Source organism: Jaculus jaculus, chromosome 1 (genome assembly GCF_020740685.1).
Source record: "Jaculus jaculus isolate mJacJac1 chromosome 1, mJacJac1.mat.Y.cur, whole genome shotgun sequence".
NCBI lineage: Eukaryota > Metazoa > Chordata > Mammalia > Rodentia > Dipodidae > Jaculus > Jaculus jaculus.
Genome location: NC_059102.1, coordinates 12,563,824 through 12,582,381, shown reverse-complemented (window position 1 = coordinate 12,582,381; position 18,558 = coordinate 12,563,824). Strand labels below are relative to the sequence as shown.

The following is an 18,558-nucleotide window of genomic DNA, read 5'->3' as shown; positions in this document are numbered from 1 at the left end:
TTCTGCGCAGAACCCTTACAAAAGCCAAGCCAAGTGTCTTTACACGTTGCCTCAGTTCCCCTGCGTGTTGTTGCGCTGAGGAGTATTCCTAATGCCTCGTTCTGTGGCTTAGGGGCACTGGCATTATCAAACCCATCTGTAACAGAGAGGCTTGTATACCAGAATCAAGGATTTGATGTTTATCTGGGCCGTAATTCTATTTTTCAGGTTTATGTGAGTGTGTATCGCACACACACACACACACACACACACACACACACACACGCATGCATGCACTACAGTATGCAAGTGGAGGTCAGAGGACAATCTCTTGGTATCTACCCTCCACATTCTTTCTCAGACAGTTCTCTCTTGTTATTTTGCCACTGCATAGGCTTGCTCCAGTCTAGCAGGCCCTCAAACTTCTAGGTTCTCCTCACTCTGCCTCCTCATTGCAATAGGTACATCAGGATCCCAAACGCATGTGCCACTTTGTGTCCAGCTTTATGTGGGTGCTAGAGAATTGGGCTGCGGCTGGCAGGCTGACAAGCAACCACCTGAACTGCTGAGCCATCTATCTCCAGCCCTATTTCTCAGTTTGCCTCTTCTACTTTGTGTTCTAAAATGGGTTCCTTCATGAGCTGTGGGAGAAGGCTGGATTGAGGCTTGGTAAGCTCAGGGTAGGTGTGTTGGAACTGAGCTTCGGTAATGCTAGAAATTTGTAACTCTGGCCTGCAGTTTGAGCCCTTGGAACAGCCCTGCGTTTCCAGCAACCGTGTCTTTCTGCGAACAGGTCTGTCTTTAAGCCAGTGACTATTTTGCTTGATTTAAAAGGGGAAAAATAATGTTGAGTAGGGTAAAAAACAAGGGCAGCACATATGATTTGAATTACAGTCAGATGATCACCATTCATGACCAATCCAAGCTGGAAGGAAGGTTTGAATTTCTCCTCAGAGACGTCTCCCAGCTTAACTTTTAACAAGGGCTACAACTGAGTGTGGCCTTTCAGTGAAAACCAAAGGGTTCAACCTACTTAAGGCCTTTACTAACTTCTGCCTGCTATGAAATTAGTGTTTTTGGAAGATCATTACTTAGTTTCAGTGGAAGGGGTAAAAATAGCCCTTTCAGTCCCTGGAACCCTCTGGAAAGCTTTTCAGATGAGTTTTCCAAGCAACAACACTGAACACTATTCCCCAACTCCTTTCTCTGCTGGGGAGACACAGAATGAAAATACTCATTCTTCTAAGATTTTCTTGCCTGTGGGATTGTAAGGGGACTAGAAGTTCTCTTGACCTGGATGGACTATTTGGCACATGAAAAGAAACAAAGTAAAGAATGACATTTGTAACTCAAAAATCCCAATGATATATATATGTCCTCCACTCTTGGATTCTTTCCAGAAGTGCTTTCCCCTCTAAAAAGTAAGAAAGAAGGCTAGAGAGATGGCTTAGCAGTTACGTCACTTGCCTGCAAGGCCAAAGAACACAGGTTCAATTCCCCAAGACCCATGTAAGCCCAATGCACAAGGTGGTGCATGCATCTGGAGTTTGTTTACAACAGCTGGAGGCCCTGGCATACCCACTCTCTCTCTCTCTCTCTCTTTCTCTCAAATATATAAATAAATAATTTTTTTTTTTAAAAAAGGAGTGAGCTGGGTGCAGTGACACATGCCTTTAATCCCAGCACTCACGAGGTAGAGGTAGGAGGATGGCTGTGAGTTCGAGGCCACCCTGAGACTACATAGTGAATTCCAGGTCAGCCTGAGCCGGAGTTAGACCCTACCTTGAAAAAAAAAGTAGTGAGAAAGAACCAAAGTTCCTTGTCTAGCAGACAGACAGCATGGAGCAGGGTGTGAGCGCTCTGACACGCGTATGAACAACACAATTTAAGGTCATCTAGAACCTGGGGAAAAAATAGGGAGACATTGAAAAAAATCTCAATCACCAAGTTGCTCTTGACCAGTCCTATCTGAACCTTATGGGGTTCCCACTGTCTTAGGGAAAGGGTGCTGGGCTCTGAAGTCAAAAATCTGGCTTTTATCTCCTGTTTTCTGCTTACTGGTTTTTAAACAGGTTACCATCTCTAAGTTTAGGCTCCTTCTTAGTAAAGATAAATATCAAAAGACACTGACCTGAGCAGAGGCGATAGCTCACTTGGCAATGCACATGCCTCATGAGCATGGGGAGCTGAGTTCTGTCCTCAAACCCATGTAGAAGTTCTGGGTATGGTGGTGCATGCCGGTAAGCCAAGAGAGAGAGAAAAGGAGTCCCATTTTCCCCAGAATGTTCTCATTCCCAACATTTGTCTCCACCTTCAAAAGCCTAAAGGCGTTTGCTTACAAAGCCTAACATCTTGGGTTCAATTCCCTAGTACTCACATAAAGCCAGATGCACAAAGTGGCACATGCCTCTAGAGTTTGTTTGCAATGGCTAGAGGCCCTGGTGCACCTATTCTCTCTCCCTCTCCCTCTCTCTCTCTCTCTTTCTCCCTCTCCTTGCAAATAAATAAACAAATATATTTTAAAATAGTATAAAATAGATAAAAGGAGGTTATCTCATAAACAAGTGGCACTTGGTCCTCCATCTCCATGGGTTCTATAATCATGGATTTGATCAACTCCACACTGAAAATATTCAAGGAAGACAACTGCATCTGGGCTGAGAATACACGGACCATTACTATGTCCACAATACAGGGAAACAACAGTTGACACTGCATCTGGTATAATAAGTAATTAAACCATGCATATGTAAATTCTATGTAAATACCATGCTTGTATAGGGACTTGTATATCCAAAGATTTTGGTGTCTGTGGGGGTGGATTCTGGGCCCAATCCCTATGGATACTGAGAAGGGGCTGTTTTATTCTTTCAAGAATAGAAAAGAACTTCTGCATATGTAGTAGAGTCAGATAAAAGGGTAGACATCAGCAGAATTGGCCTATAGCACAAAGACCTTGACTGCCTGAGTGCCACCACCCAGTCAAGTTCCAGGAAGGAAACACCCCCCAGTTAGGTTGTCGGAGTGGAGTAGGGCCACCTGTGACCATGTCTTCACATGGACTTCCAAGGCAAACAAAAAGGGAACAGGGCATTTATAGATCAGTGGGGACTTCATCTCACAAAGGCTCTCTTCCCAAATACCTTCACAGTTCACAAAATAATTACTCTGCAGTATCAAGGCAAGGAAGAGAGCCACAGGACTCCATGTAGCCTGGGAGAAGGGCACACAAATAAAGGATCCAAGGGAGCTCTGGCTGCCCACTGAGAGCCAGCCTGAGTGTGGAGGCAATCAGCGGGTGCCAATGTGGAGAGAGGACATCAAGGAGTGGACATGCCCACCCACCCACCTGACACTCCATCAGCTCCATCCCACCTCCTTCAGCGAAACCTACAGCAAAGGGTGGCACAAACCTGAACTGAGCAAGTGGGGCAGTGGAATATCTCACCCCAGGCTTCGTGACCTGCACACTGAGCTTCTGTTCATGTGGGTTGGTTTTTTCTTCAATTAATTTTTAAGGTATGGGGTCTGCACTGTATAATAGGTCCCAGGAGGAGACTCTTGTAATCTTTGTGTAGGAGCCAGAGAAAATAAAATGGGCAAGATGAATTGTTACCACCGCACGAAGGCTCACATCTGATTTGAAGTGAGTCAGGACCATGGTATCTTAGCCTTTTTATGGTTTGGTGGGATTAGGCCATGAGAAAGTACATTAAGCCCAACTCCTAATCAGCCCAAGCAGCAAGATGATGAATGGATGTCTGGTTAACCAAACAGGTAGTTCTAATTACAAAATACCAAAATTCTTCACCCTCAGTTGAGGTGTTTGACCAAACCACACATGTGTAACCCCTAGCCCGAGGCGGCTCTCTGCTCAGGGCCCCGCTTTTAGGCTGCAGGACATGTATCTCGCCATGGTGCATAAAATCAAGTTACATACTAAAATTAACAACTTCTGAAATACAGCTGTAACAATTATGTGATTATACGTGATGCTGGATTAACATGTGGCCCATAATCCTTTGATGCGACGGAGCTCAGCTGTGCTGTGAGATCTAGCGCATTTCATTTAATAGAAAGAGTTATTGGGTAATGTTACATACCAGCTCGTTGTTCAAAACATTTATTGGGATTTAGCATTATGAAGTAGATAACCAAGTGTTCCCCAGCTGCTAAATCTCACTTCATATATTTTAAACAATCCACTGTGCTGGCGATTTCTGAAACGTGCAAAGACATCATATCCCAGGCGTACTTTTTCAGCGTTCCTTCCAATGCTACATCTGCTTCGCATCGCTCTCTTCAAGTGTTCCATTTTCCTCCAGGGTGACTTAACAATCACATCAGGGTGGACAAAAGTCCAGGGCCACATCCAGGTTCTGAAACACGGGCTGCGGCCGTCACATTGCACACTTACCTAATCTGAGAAAAGAGAGAAAGAGAGCGGACACGAGAAACGGGCAACGGAGCTGTGAGGATTAAGAAAGGCAAATTTATAAAGTGCCATCGCATTCTCACGTGTTGGGAGGTGCTGAGGAATGTTTAAAGCTATATGATTACACTAAAGTCTAACATGACTGGGCCGTCCGCTGAACTTTGTGCAATTTTTCAAGCTGTTATGAAGTGGGTAATCACTTTGTGGAATATAGGATACACTGCAATGTGGCGAAATTCCGGATAATGTTCCCAGCTTGATATTTAAAACACTTGGTAAGCTAGGATACATGACAGAGCTAATTCGCCACCTTGTATAGTTTATGCTTTCCCAGTCATCCTCCTGTCTAACTGTGCCACTCCCCCTATATTTCAAACAAGTATTTATCTCACTGGCATGTTTTATAAGCAAGAAAATTAAACTGAATGGTCCAGAAGAATGGGGTCATCTGAAGGAGAGAATGGTGGAGCATGTGACGTCCTAGTTGGTTCCCTAGAACTGGTTCTGGGTTTCGTTAGCAGAATCTAGTAGGCAAACCCAGCAGACTGGTAGCCTAGTTACTGCCAAACATAATAAATGAAGTGAAGTGTGAAATGAGGCTGGAAATGTGGTTCAGCAGGCAAAGGCACTTGCTTGCAAAGCCTGATGGCCTGGGTTTGATTCCCCAGCACCCATGTACAAAGTGGCTCATGCATCTGGAGTTCATTTGCAGGGGCAAAAGGCACTGACATGCCCATTTTTTCTCTCTCTCTCATTCTCCCACTGCTTCTAAATGTATAATAAGTAAAATATTTTTAAAAGTGAAAAAAAATACAAAATGAACTGATGAAACAAAATATAAATAAATAAAAAGATTTTGTTAATTCTGCTTGCATTGGTTTCTCTTCCTGAAAAAAAAAACAAAAGGGTTGGTGACAGAAGCAGATGTTTGAGTTCACTATTGCCCATTTGCAACGAACGGTTCTTGTGCCCCAAGGATGCCTGGCCTCTTTAGAAGCAACAGGGTGAAGGAGTTGTCAGGGTATCAGAAAGAAAAAGGCTTCCTGCCAAGGAGTCAGTTCATTTAACCAATGTAAATGTGTTCGTATGGCCTGCTCTCTGAAAGTAAGAGAGAACAGGCTGTGGTCAGCCACTTGAACAGCACAGAGTTTAAACACAACTCTGGAGCCTGCTTTGAACATGGAAGCATAAAGACAAACTTGAAACCCTTCAAACAATGTTGCATTCTCAACTGAATGAATGCCATGGAAATTGTTCTAAAGCAGTAGGTAATGTTGGCCAAGAGGTCAATGGTTTTAATGAAAGAACAGTAAGAGGTAGTAATGGAAGAAATCTGCTTGCCCACCGAAGAGGCTTCATACACAGCGATTGAAAGAATGAATGATTATTTTCAATATAAGTTAGTTCAGAATTGGTTAATGAAACCCAGAGGAAAATTGGCCTTCATAACCAAGCCAAGACCTTCTCCATCATTCACCCAATTTTCTTCCTGATGGTTTCTAGTGGGTCCACAAAAGTCCAGTGGACGGAGAGCTATGTGAATGCCAAAAGTTCTGAGGAAAATGATCAAAAAGAAATGGCTTTATTTTTGAACCATGGCCTTGCTAAAGAGTGCAATGTTAAAGCCAGAATTCTTAGAAATAGCTCTTCAGTCATATCTGATTCACCAGAGAACAAGACCATGGGAGGAGGAGGATCTTTGTGAGAAGGAAACTTGCTGCTTCCTTTCCTTGGCACTCCTGAGAGAGAAGCACGGGTTGCACACCCAGAGCCCATTCCGGCCACCATGGTTCAAAGACCCTGCGTTTCATTCTTCCGTGGTCTGATCTACGCCATGTTTCCCAAAGCCACGCAACCTGGCTAAACGTCCGGGTGTGACAGAAGTGTAAGCGTATGTGGGGCGTGTTCAACTGTGCATTGTAAACATGTGCTTGGGAAGAGAAACAAGGTGAAAAGGGCTTTGGAAGGCAACACCATACACAGGACTGATTACTGCACATTTCTAAGAGTATCTCATCTTCCACTTAAGCCTTCCATGGAGTGCAGTGTGTGACTTTTTCAGATGTGGAATGTTACTTCTGTTAGCCCTGGGCAGGGATAGGGGCAAAGCCCGTCCTTCACATCTCTGTCCAGACCACTTTATTTTGCGAAGAATTTCTCTCCTTGGTGAACAGGAAAGTCCATGAACTTGCCTTAGAATTGACCCAATGATATCTAATTAGCCTTGGTAATAATTAATATTCTAAGGTGTTCTGCTTCATAAAGTGATGCAGTATTTAAATGCTTACCCAGCATCTTGATTTTCCCTGTATAGAAACAGTATTAGAAATAGCCACATGTTATTTTCCTGAAATAAAAAAAAAATTCAGGGTTAGAGAGATGGCTTAGTGGTTAAGGCATTTTGCCTGCAGAGCCAAAGGACCCAGGTTTGATTCCCCAGGACCTATGTAAGCCAGATGCACAAGGTAGTACATGCATCTGGAGTTCATTTGCAGTGGCTGGAGGCCCTGAAACACCCACTCCTTCTCTGTCTCTCTTCTCTCTTTATTTGCAAATGAATAAGTTAATTAAAATTTAAAAATATTTCATAAACAATCATCTCTAGGAAAGGGGAGAGACTATCAGTTAAAACCCAAGACCGACTAATTCCCACCACCTTGAAACTCTGGCTTCTGATTGTGAGTATGAATTGGCCCTTTCACCAAAAATGAAGTTTTTATAGCACGGATGACCTTTTCTGTTTGCTTCTAGTTGAATCTACAAATCTCTGGTGCCCAGTGTTTCTCTGGCGACAATTAAAGCAAGCCTCTCAGATTTCGACAGGCAAACTGCAATGATCTTACACCCTCTTCAGAAATAACATGGAGAATTGTATTGCGAGTGAAACAAAGAAAGCCCTGACCTACTGGTCCTTGTGGGGGAAATATCCTTGTGATGATCAAGAGGTGGTGCCTATGGAGAGGAGCAATGGAAATCATGGATGTAAAGGCCTTGCCAGGGACCCCCACTATCCAGGCTCCTCCATGGTTAACTGAGAGATTGTTGTAGAGGCCCCTTTAGGGGCTCAGGGAAGGAAGTAGGGACTGTTTTTGGAATGCTTTCTGGGTAACATTAGAAGTGATTTCCCGTCTTTATACTGCAGTGCCATTACCCTTGGCAACTTGGGAATTGAAAGAGGAACCAGTCTGTTCTTCAGCATGACTGTGAAATGCCAAGAGATGCTCGTGGAGAGGCGGCCAAGAGCTAGGATGGGCTGCGCCCCAAGCAGCACGATCTTCTTTTTGCCCAAGATGCGGCTCCTAGAGAGGCTATAGTGGTTCGAATGTAGTGTCCCTCAAAGTCTCCTGTTTGAACACTTAATCCTTGGCGGGTGGGAGTGTTCTGAAAGGGTATGGAACCTTCTGGAGGTGGAGCCTTCTGGAGGAGCTGTGTCACAGGGACAGGCTTAAGGTGTCACAGCCCAGCTCTGCTTGCTGAGTCTTCTCTCCACTTCCTGCCCTGCCGTCCTTCCCCGCCACGATGGCTGCTACCCTCTGGAAATGTAAGCCTAAGGAAATTCTTTCCTTCCTTAAGCGGCTTCTGGTCAGGTGTTTTGCCCCAGTGACAAGAAAGTAGCTGATGGAGAAGCCATGGGTGGCAAATACTGGTGCAGCCAAGGTCAGGCCTAGTGGATTGTGGTCTCGGGACGGTTGCATTTCGGGTCGCTTTCAAAATGACAGAAAGAGAAGAAAACTGAACTGGAACAAATCTGACCATGAAATTCTGTCCAGATCAGTGCAACTACGAGATTTGTTTTTCCCTTCAGTAACAAAATGTCTTTTATAGAGCAGAGAGGCTCCACACCTTTTTCAAGGTCTTATGACAAAAGATAAATTTAATCATGGGGAAAAGCAGGGCAGTGAACCTGATAGAGGCACGACTCCTGGATCTGCATTACACGCATCACATAGTGGGACTAATGACCGGTAACCTCCTGCCAACTACCTGCTAGTGTTGATAGGCATTGGGTGGCTTCAAGAAGGCCACCCTTGTCTTCTGACGGAGTCACTGTAACAAATAAAATGGCAAGAGAGCTGATGTCTGCTGGTCTCATAAGGAGCCACGGGCAGGGACTTGGAAAGGAGCCCAACATACACAAAGCCACTCTGCCTGGAATATACTCACAGCATTCCCAAAGGATACGGTGTCAATCTTCCTGGATAAAGAACTTGACCATAAGTCGGGCGTGGTAGCACACGCCTTTAATTCTAGCACTCGGGAGGCAGAGGTAGGAGGGTCGCCGTGAGTTCTAGGCCATCCTGAGACTCCATAGTGAATTCCCAGTCAGCCTGGGCTAGAGTGAGACCCTACCTCAAAAAAAAAACAAAACTTGGCCATGATGGGAGACGAGTGTCTCTTTGCAGTGACCGTACTGCTATGAAACCATGATTGTGCAGCATCACCCTGCTTCAGGTGTCTGTCATCTTTAATGACTGGTGTGACGCTACAAAAAAAAGGAAGCACTGGCATGCCAATTCTCTCTCTCTCTCTCTCTATCTTTGTGTGTGTGTGTCTCTCTCTCTAAAGAAAAAAGAAAAAGAGGAGCCATTTCAACATACAACCCAGTTGTTGCCATATGTCAGAGTTCAATAGCTATTGATCCAGAAAGTAATAATTTCAGTCTTGTTCAAGAAACTCTGGACAACATAAATTATTAAAGTTCTTCCTAGTTATCAAGGGTGGCAATGGGAGGTTGATAAAACAGGACATGGTTTATTCTCACTGCCTCTCTCAAAGGCAAGGCTGTATACGTAAAACCAGCTAGGCCTGAAGTGAGTTGCCTAGCATCTTCTGAAATTTCCATCTGATTTCCTGTCCAGCCATGCCAAGGATAGAGTGTGTGTCCATGGCATTTTCCTCCATGTTACCCTCAAACACACCATCCACCTCTTTCTTTTTTGATGTTGTAAAATCAAAGTCCAACTTTAATAACTGAGTTATTTTATGCAATATGAACATCAATATAATTACAATTGTAAGCAAATCTTTATAACAAGGCTAGACTGATTTTTCAGGTTTCCAAATCAGAGTTAATTATACATTTATACAGAATTGGCTTTGCCTGAAGCCCAAAAGGGAACAGCATAAAAATGAGTGCTTCTGGTTGGAAATATGGCTTAGCAGTTAAGGTGTTTGCCTGCAAAGCCAAAGGATCCCGGTTCGATTCTCCAGGACCCACATAAACCAGATGCACAAGGGGGCGCATGCATCTGGAGGTCATTTGCAGAGGCTGGAGGCCCTGGTGTGCTCATTCTCTCTCTCTTTCTCTCTTGAATAAATAAGAATATATATATATATATATATTTTAAAAACGAGTGCTTCTGCAGCCCCTTGATTTTGCTGATCAACAGTTTGTTGAAAAAGCAGCTGTAGGTTTGTTACCTAAGGTCTGAAACAGGAGAAGAGTCAAAGGTGTCATGAATTCACCTGGAAACAAGTTTATGCCTGGACACTGGCCAGTTCTGGAGGAAGCAGAGTCCTGAGATGCTTGCTTTCAAAGTGCTGCTTGCGGGTCTTAGGGCCTGGTACCTGTGTCCTACATGCTGAGCAGGTATATATTAAGGCAGCTTGGAAGCAGCCCTTTGGTCATGTCCTTGTTTCTTCTTTTGTCCAGCATGCCTCTTCTCATTTTTCTGCTGACCTAAATCCTCTGCTGTCCATGAACCATGCCCGGGCAGGGACAGTCTGACCTCTGAGAGGCCACTCAGCACGAAAGGGCCGGGGAAGCCGAGGAAGGAAGGAAGGAAGGAAGGGGGAAGCGCGCCCAGCACCGCTTCGCCCTCCTCCACCGGCCACAGGCAGGGACTTGGGAAGGAGTCCAGGGATCCAGGGTACACCAAGTCATTGTGCCTGGGATATACTCACTGCATTCCCAAGGGAGATAGTCTCAATCGTCTTGGATGAAGAACCTGACCATGAGGGGAGACAAGTGTCTGTCGTGGTCCACCTCTTTTTCACACAGACTATCTCATTGGACTGGTGGTCACCAATTATGCTATAATTGCTGGTCAGTGATGCTCAAGGATCCTGCTGTATCTGCCTCCCCAACCCTGGGGTTACAGGGTACCACCATCCCTAGCATTTTACATGGGTAGTGGAGATCCAACTCAGGTCCTTATGCTTGTAAAGCAAATGGATTACCCACCAAGCTGATCTCTCCAGTGCCTCTATGTTTTTGAGGGTGGCTTTTGGGAACTGAAATTAAAAATATATATTATTTATTCTTTTGAGAGGCAGAGAGAGAGAGAGAGAGAGTGGGGGAGAGAGAGAGAATGGGCACACCAGGATCTCTAGCTACTGTAAATGAACTCCAGATGCATGTGCCACCTTGGACATCTGCCTTTACATGGGTACTGGGGAATCCAACTTGGGTCCTTTGGCTTTGCTGGCAAGTGCCTTAACCGCTAAGCTATCTCTCCACCCCAGAAACTGCAATTTTCTTTTTCTTTTTGAGGTAGGGCCTCTCTCTAGCTCAGGCTGACTTGAAATTTACTGTGAAGTCTCAGGGTGGCCTCGAACTCACAGTGATCCTCCTACCTCTGCCTCCTGAGTGCTGGGATTAAAGGCGTGTACCCCATGCCCGGCAGGAATTGCGATTATTTTTATTTTTATTTATTTATTTGAGAGCGACAGATAGAGAGAAAGATAGAGAAAGAGAGAGAGAGAGAGAGAGAGAGAGAATACACCAGGGCTTCCAACCACTACAAATGAATTCCAGACGCATGCGCCCCCTTGTGCATCTGGCTAATGTGGGTCCTGGGGAATCCAGCCTCGAACCAGGGTCCTTAGGCTTCACAGGCAAGCGCTTAACCACTAAGCCATCTCTCCAGCCCAGGAATTGTGATTTTTAAGTGCTTCCTTTTTCCTGGGGGGCCAGTGGGCTCCTCGCCATAGGGCCTTTCAAATCAGAGCCCAAATGCCAGAAACGACAAAAGCCCCTGCATCCCTACGTGTGTGAAGGATGATGCCTCCGACTCAGACCTCAGTGGCATCAGAGCGCTTTTCTTTGTAAAAGATTGATCTGGAGGGCCAGAGAGATAGCTTGGTAGAGAAAGAACTTGCCTCACGAGACTTTAAATCCACCTGCAAGCTGGATGCCGTGGAAGGTATCGGCGAGCCCGGCACAGCCACAGTAAGGGAGGAGGAGACAGGAGTGGCGAAAAGGGGAGACCCTGCTTCAAATGAAGTGGAAGGCAAGAACCGATGCCCCCATCGTCCCTGGGCCTCCACCTGGGTAGTAGGATATGCATACACACACGCTCGCACGCACTCACATACAGAGAGAGACGGGAAGAGAGATCACATACAGAGAGAGAGGGGAAGAGAGAGATCACATACAGAGAGAGAGAGGGGAAGAGAGAGATCAAATGCGAGGCGCAGAAGGGAGGGGAGGGCCGGGCAGTTCTGCTTGGGCAGCTCCGGGGAATGCTTTCTGGAAGCGTGGCTCTTTAGAACCATACCCAGGCCACTTTTGTCCCTGTCAGTTTCTTGCCTTCAACTTGTTGCTGACTGAGAAGTGCCAAACCCTTGTGTTCATGTCGTCTCACTGAGCTGTTCTGAGTGGATTGGCTTTGTGGATCTGAATTCTTTTCACCTATTGCAGAAGCAAGTTCGGGCTTGGTATGCCCCATGGTTCCACCGAGTTCAAGAGCCCAGCCATCCAGGGAGGTCCAACCAGCCCAGGAGAGGTCTCCTGGGTCCTCAGCCATGCCTGCCGCTGAGTGCACAGAGCCTGGCAGCCAAGGAGGCCAAAGGAGGCTTGGCTGTGGGCAGACATGGCGCCAGCACAGAGATGAGGCCCAGTCCCATCCGTCCCTGTGAGGGGACATAGAAAGGAGTGCCTGTGGCTTGTGTTCTCAATAGAGAGGGGAGCTGACGACAAGCTTCACCTCTGACTGATTTCCTAAAGTCCTGGAACAACACCTGGGCATAACCCACGCTTGCTGTGCCAGCGCAGGCCTCCGAGGGGCAGAGACGGCGGCCTAGGCCCCGGCACGTCTGTTCCCCGCAGCTGCTCAGGGGCCAGGGCTCTCCATAGAAGTGGCAATAAAATAAACTTATATTCAAATGCACTGGACCAACGTCAAGTATTGCCCCCCTGGCTTCCTACCACATGCCCTGGATCAATATATCAGCATAATCCAGCTGGATTCATTTAAATGTTTCAACAGTGGCTTCCTGGAGCCAGTTTTCCAGGTCAAAAGTGATTTTCAAGACATTTAGAGCAGGTTGCCATTGGAATACAGTTTTACAGTCCCGAGTTTCTAGCGACTAGAGTCTATGGGAAAGTGTTTCCCTTTAAGTAAACTTCCTTTCTTCCTTTAAGACCTCAGGGAAAAATAACAACTCAAAAGTTTGTATGTATGTGTGTTTGTATGTGTGTTTGTGTGTGTGTGTGTGTGTGTGTGTGTGTGTGTGTGTGTGTGCAAGTTCTTTCTATACTGAAGTTTTTATTGCCACAAGCCACTTGCTGCGTGCACAGCCTCACTAAACTCACCAAAGGTGCCTGGAGTCTTATCGCGATGCCGTTTGGCAGGAGGGCTGCCATAGATGAACACTGTTTTCCATTTCATAGGGAGAGTTCGCCCACCCTATGTTTCAGAAGATAAAGGCCGAGGAAGGGACAATGACACATACCCTGCTTGGGGGAGTGGAGATAAAAGCAGTGTCCTAGCTCCTTGCCCAGACTCCTGTGAACCACGCCAAGCCCAGCCATTTGACCAGCCCAAGTTCAAAATCCCTGTTACACACTATGTATCTAGTGCACGTTAGAATTTCTCATCGCTTACTCTTACCTCCGCCCCAAGCTGATTTTCACCTGCCTTGTCTCACAATCCCTCTCTTTTCTCTGCTCACCCAAGTTTCCCCTATCCATGGAGGGTCCCTGCTTGGAATCCAGCCCCAGCATTGACCAGAGGCACATAACCCTGGGGACCTCTGGAGTGCACCGATCACAAGTAACCAAGCCATGCCTCCCAAGGAACAAAGAGGCCAGTGTGGACGAGAATGCCACAGGGATCTGAAGACTGGTGTGATAGGAATGCAAACAATCACGTCTTCTCCACACCCCGAACACAAAAGTCTGAGCCATCATTCACCATGAGCTCGGAGCTCTCTTGGCGTTCAGATACTTTCCAGGGAAAAAAACATTGGTCCTGGGTTTCTTTCTATGGTGGAACTCATGGGCAAAAAGCAGCCATCAGGACACACAATGATTCGTGAACGGGCTGATAAAATGAACTATTTATAAAATTAGAAAAATATACCATGGCTTCATATTTTCCTTCCCCTCCTTCCTCCCAGCTCCATCTTTCCTCCCTCGTTACTTCCTTGCTTTCCTCTTCCCTCTCATCTTATTTATTTTCTTTGAGGTAGGATCTCATTATATTGCCCAGGCTGCCTGCAAAGAAGGAATCCTCCTGCCTCAGCTTCCCTCATGTTGTTATACTCCACTGCATTACGAGTTCCACATAATGATACCACTATTATCAAGTTAGAACAACAGCAATCTCAGCCAGGTACCTCACTGCTAAGTCAGGAAGCAGTAGACTAGGACCTGTTAACAAGTGAAGAAAAGAAAATCACCTGGAAGGATGATGCAATTGGTGAGCTGAAAGCAGAAGCTAGAAATAGGCAATAGAAGGTCCCAGGAGGAAAGGAAACAGCCTCAGATATTGTTGCCAAAATGGTCTTCCTTGTGTCTGATGCTATCAAAGCCAGATGTGAAGAGAGAGATATTGCTACTGTAAGATAGCTTTGTCAGGAGAAAACAAAAATCATGCTTCCAACACCCTGACACTTGATTCATTCTTTGTCCAGACTAAGAAATCGGTGCACTGTGCTACGACCTATATTCCCTTACTCCACTCCAAGGCTCCTGTAGTAAGCTGATTTCCCGCTGTCCCAGTTTTACTCTTTCTGGAGCACACTATTTCTTCTTAGACAGGTGTACCTGCCCCCCCTGCCTCAACAGCGTGGGGCACCCATGGTGGCAGGAGCCTCACTCACGTTACTGTGGCTGGATTCCACCAAGGCAGACAGAGCGCTCCAGCAAGACATGGTCACGGGATCCCTGCAGTTCTGCCTTGGAAGGATTCAGCAAGTGATCATTTCGGATCATCTTTTAAAATTATAATGCCTGGGCTGGAGAGATGATGGCTCACCAGTTAAGGCACTTGCCTGCAGAGCCTAACAACCCAGGTTCAATGTCCTAGTATCCAAGTAAAGCCAGATGCACAAGGGGCACATGATCTGGAGTTCATTTGCGTGGCTAAAGGCCCTAATGAGTCCATTCTCTCCCTCCCTCTCTCTCTCTCTCTCTCTCTCTCTCTCCTTGCAAATAAATACATAAAAATATTTTGAAAATGCATTATTACAGACACCTGTGATCCTAGCACTTAGAAGACAGAGGCAGGAGAATCATAAATTTGAGGCCAGCCTGGGCTGCACAGGGAGAACTTACCAAAAAAAAAAAAAAAGCCTAATATAATCAATACAAAAGTAACTAATGTAACTAAGAATACAATGTTACTATGTAATAGTAATTTTAAAAATATGTTTTATTTATTTATTTATGAGAGAGACCTGGTGGGGGCAGGTAGAAATAGAATGGGTGTGCCAGGGCCTCTAGCCATTACAAATTCCATATGTATGCACCACCCCATGCATCTGGCTTTACATGGGTACTGGAGAATTGAACTTGGGTCCTTTGACTTTGCAAACAAGCACCTTAAATTAATGAGACAGCTCTCCAGCTCCAATATATTTTTAAAAACAAGCTGCTGATTTGTTACAAAGAGGAAATATACCCATGGGAAGAGATTAAGATCACAGTGTCACAGGTTAGGGCTTTCTGTGGACACCTCATGAACTTGGGGGGCTGACCAGCAAGTTTCTCAGTGTGGTTCAGCATTGCTGTGTTATAAACTGGCCACTGCCTTCAGGGATCCACATGGCAATGAGAAACCAACACCCAGGGTCTCCAAAAGTGCAGGTAAACATGTTAGCATGAGCAGAATTTGCAGGTAAATATGTTAGCATGAGCAGGGTTTGCAGGTACACATGTTAGCATGAGCAGGGTTTTCAGGTACACATGTTAGCATGAGCAGGGTTTGCATGAGCATGGTTTGCAAGAAAACATGTTAGCATGAGCAAGGTTTTCAGGTACACATGTTGTTAGCATGAGCACAGTTTGCAGGTAAACATATTAGCATGAGCATGATTTGTATGTAAATATGTTAGCCTATGGAGGATTTGCAGGTAAACATGTTAGCATGAGCAGGGTTTGCAGGTAAATATGTTGTTAGCATGAGCATGATCTGTAGGTAAGCATGTTAGTATAAGCAGAGTTTACAGGCAAACATGTTGTTAGCATGAGCAGTTTTCAGGTACACATGTTGTTAGAATGAACACAGTTGGCAGGTAAACATATTAGCATGAGAATTATTTGTATGTAAATAAGTTAGTATGAGCAGGTGGGCAGGTAAGCATGATGTTAGTATGCACAGGTTTGCAGGTAAACATGATGTTAGCATGAGCAGGTGTGCAGGTAAACATGATGCTAGCATGAGCAGGTGTGCAGGTAAACATGATGTTAGCATGAGCAGGTTTGCAGTAAACATGATGTTAGCATGAGCAGGTTTGCAGGTAAACATGATGTTAGCATGAGCAGGTGTGCAGGTAAACATGATGTTAGCATGAGCAGGTGTGCAGGTAAACATGATGCTAGCATGAGCAGGTTTGCAGTAAACATGATGTTAGCATGAGCAGGTTTGCAGGTAAACATGATGTTAGCATGAGCAGGTGTGCAGGTAAACATGATGCTAGCATGAGCAGGTTTGCAGGTAAACATGATGTTAGCATGAGCAGGTGTGCAGGTAAACATGATGTTAGCATGAGCAGGTGTGCAGGTAAACATGATGTTAGCATGAGCAGGTTTGCAGGTAAACATGATGCTAGCATGAGCAGGTTTGCAGGTAAACATGATGTTAGCATGAGCAGGTTTGCAGGTAAACATGATGTTAGTATGAGCAGGTTTGCAGGTAAACATGATGCTAGTATGAGCAGGTGTGCAGGTAAACATGATGCTAGCATGAGCAGGTTTGCAGGTAAACATGATGTTAGCATGAGCAGGTTTGCAGGTAAACATGATGCTAGCATGAGCAGGTTTGCAGGTAAACATGATGCTAGCATGAGCAGGTGTGCAGGTAAACATGATGTTAGTATGAGCAGGTTTGCAGGTAAACATGATGTTAGCATGAGCAGGTTTGCAGGTAAACATGAAGCTAGCATGAGCAGGTTTGCAGGTAAACATGAAGCTAGCATGAGCAGGTTTGCAGGTAAACATGATGTTAGCATGAGCAGGTGTGCAGGTAAACATGATGTTAGCATGAGCAGGTTTGCAGGTAAACATGATGTTAGCATGAGCAGGTTTGCAAGTAAACATGATGTTAGCATGAGCAGGTATGCAGGTAAACATGATGTTAGCATGAGCAGGTTTGCAGGTAAACATGATGCTAGCATGAGCAGGTTTGTAGGTAAACATGATGCTAGCATGAGCAGGTGTGCATGTAAACATGATACTAGCATGAGCAGGTTTGTAGGTAAACATGATGTTAGCATGAGCAGGTGTGCATGTAGACATGATGTTAGCATGAGCAGGTATGCATGTAAACATGATGTTAGCATGAGCAGGTGTGCAGGTAAACATGATGTTAGCATGAGCAGGTGTGCAGGTAAATATGAAGCTAGCATGAGCAGGTTTGCAGGTAAACATGAAGCTAGCATGAGCAGGTTTTCAGGTAAACATGATGCTAGTATGAGCAGGTTTGCAGGTAAACATGATGCTAGCATGAGCAGGTTTTCAGGTAAACATGATGCTAGTATGAGCAGGTTTGCAGGTAAACATGATGCTAGCATGAGCAGGTTTTCAGGTAAACATGATGTTAGCATGAGCAGGTTTTCAGGTAAACATGATGTTAGCATGAGCAGGTGTGCATGTAAACATGATACTAGCATGAGCAGGTTTGTAGGTAAACATGATGTTAGCATGAGCAGGTGTGCAGGTAAACATGATGTTAGCATGAGCAGGTTTGCAGGTAAAAATGATACTAGCATGAGCAGGTGTGCATGTAAACATGATGTTAGTATGAGCAGGTGTTTAGGTAAACATGATGTTAGCATGAGCAGGTTTGCAGGTAAACATGATGCTAGCATGAGCAGGCTTGCAGGTAAACATGATGTTAGCATGAGCAGGTGTGCAGGTAAACATGATGTTAGCATGAGCAGGTTTGTAGGTAAACATGATGCTAGCATGAGCAGGTTTGCAGGTAAACATGATGTTAGCATGAGCAGGTTTGCAGGTAAACATGATGTTAGCATGAGCAGGTTTGCAGGTAAACATGATGTTAGTATGAGCAGGTTTGCAGGTAAACATGATGCTAGTATGAGCAGGTGTGCAGGTAAACATGATGCTAGCATGAGCAGGTTTGCAGGTAAACATGATGTTAGCATGAGCAGGTTTGCAGGTAAACATGATGCTAGCATGAGCAGGTTTGCAGGTAAACATGATGCTAGCATGAGCAGGTTTGCAGGTAAACATGATGCTAGTATGAGCAGGTGTGCAGGTAAACATGATGCTAGCATGAGCAGGTTTGCAGGTAAACGGATGTTAGCATGAGCAGGTTTGCAGGTAAACATGATGTTAGTATGAGCAGGTTTGCAGGTAAACATGAAGCTAGCATGAGCAGGTTTGCAGGTAAACATGATGCTAGCATGAGCAGGTTTGCAGGTAAACGGATGTTAGCATGAGCAGGTTTGCAGGTAAACATGATGTTAGCATGAGCAGGTGTGCAGGTAAACATGATGTTAGCATGAGCAGGTTTGCAGGTAAACATGATGTTAGCATGAGCAGGTTTGCAAGTAAACATGATGTTAGCATGAGCAGGTATGCAGGTAAACATGATGTTAGCATGAGCAGGTTTGCAGGTAAACATGATGCTAGCATGAGCAGGTTTGTAGGTAAACATGATGCTAGCATGAGCAGGTGTGCATGTAAACATGATACTAGCATGAGCAGGTTTGTAGGTAAACATGATGTTAGCATG

General features: G+C 45.2%; 1 pseudogene; it reads right to left on the bottom strand.

The window, feature by feature from the left end:
* Positions 1–9,892: 9,892 nt before the first annotated feature.
* Positions 9,893–10,121, bottom strand: LOC101596619 (annotated as a pseudogene).
* Between the last annotated feature and the right edge of the window lie 8,437 nt (positions 10,122–18,558).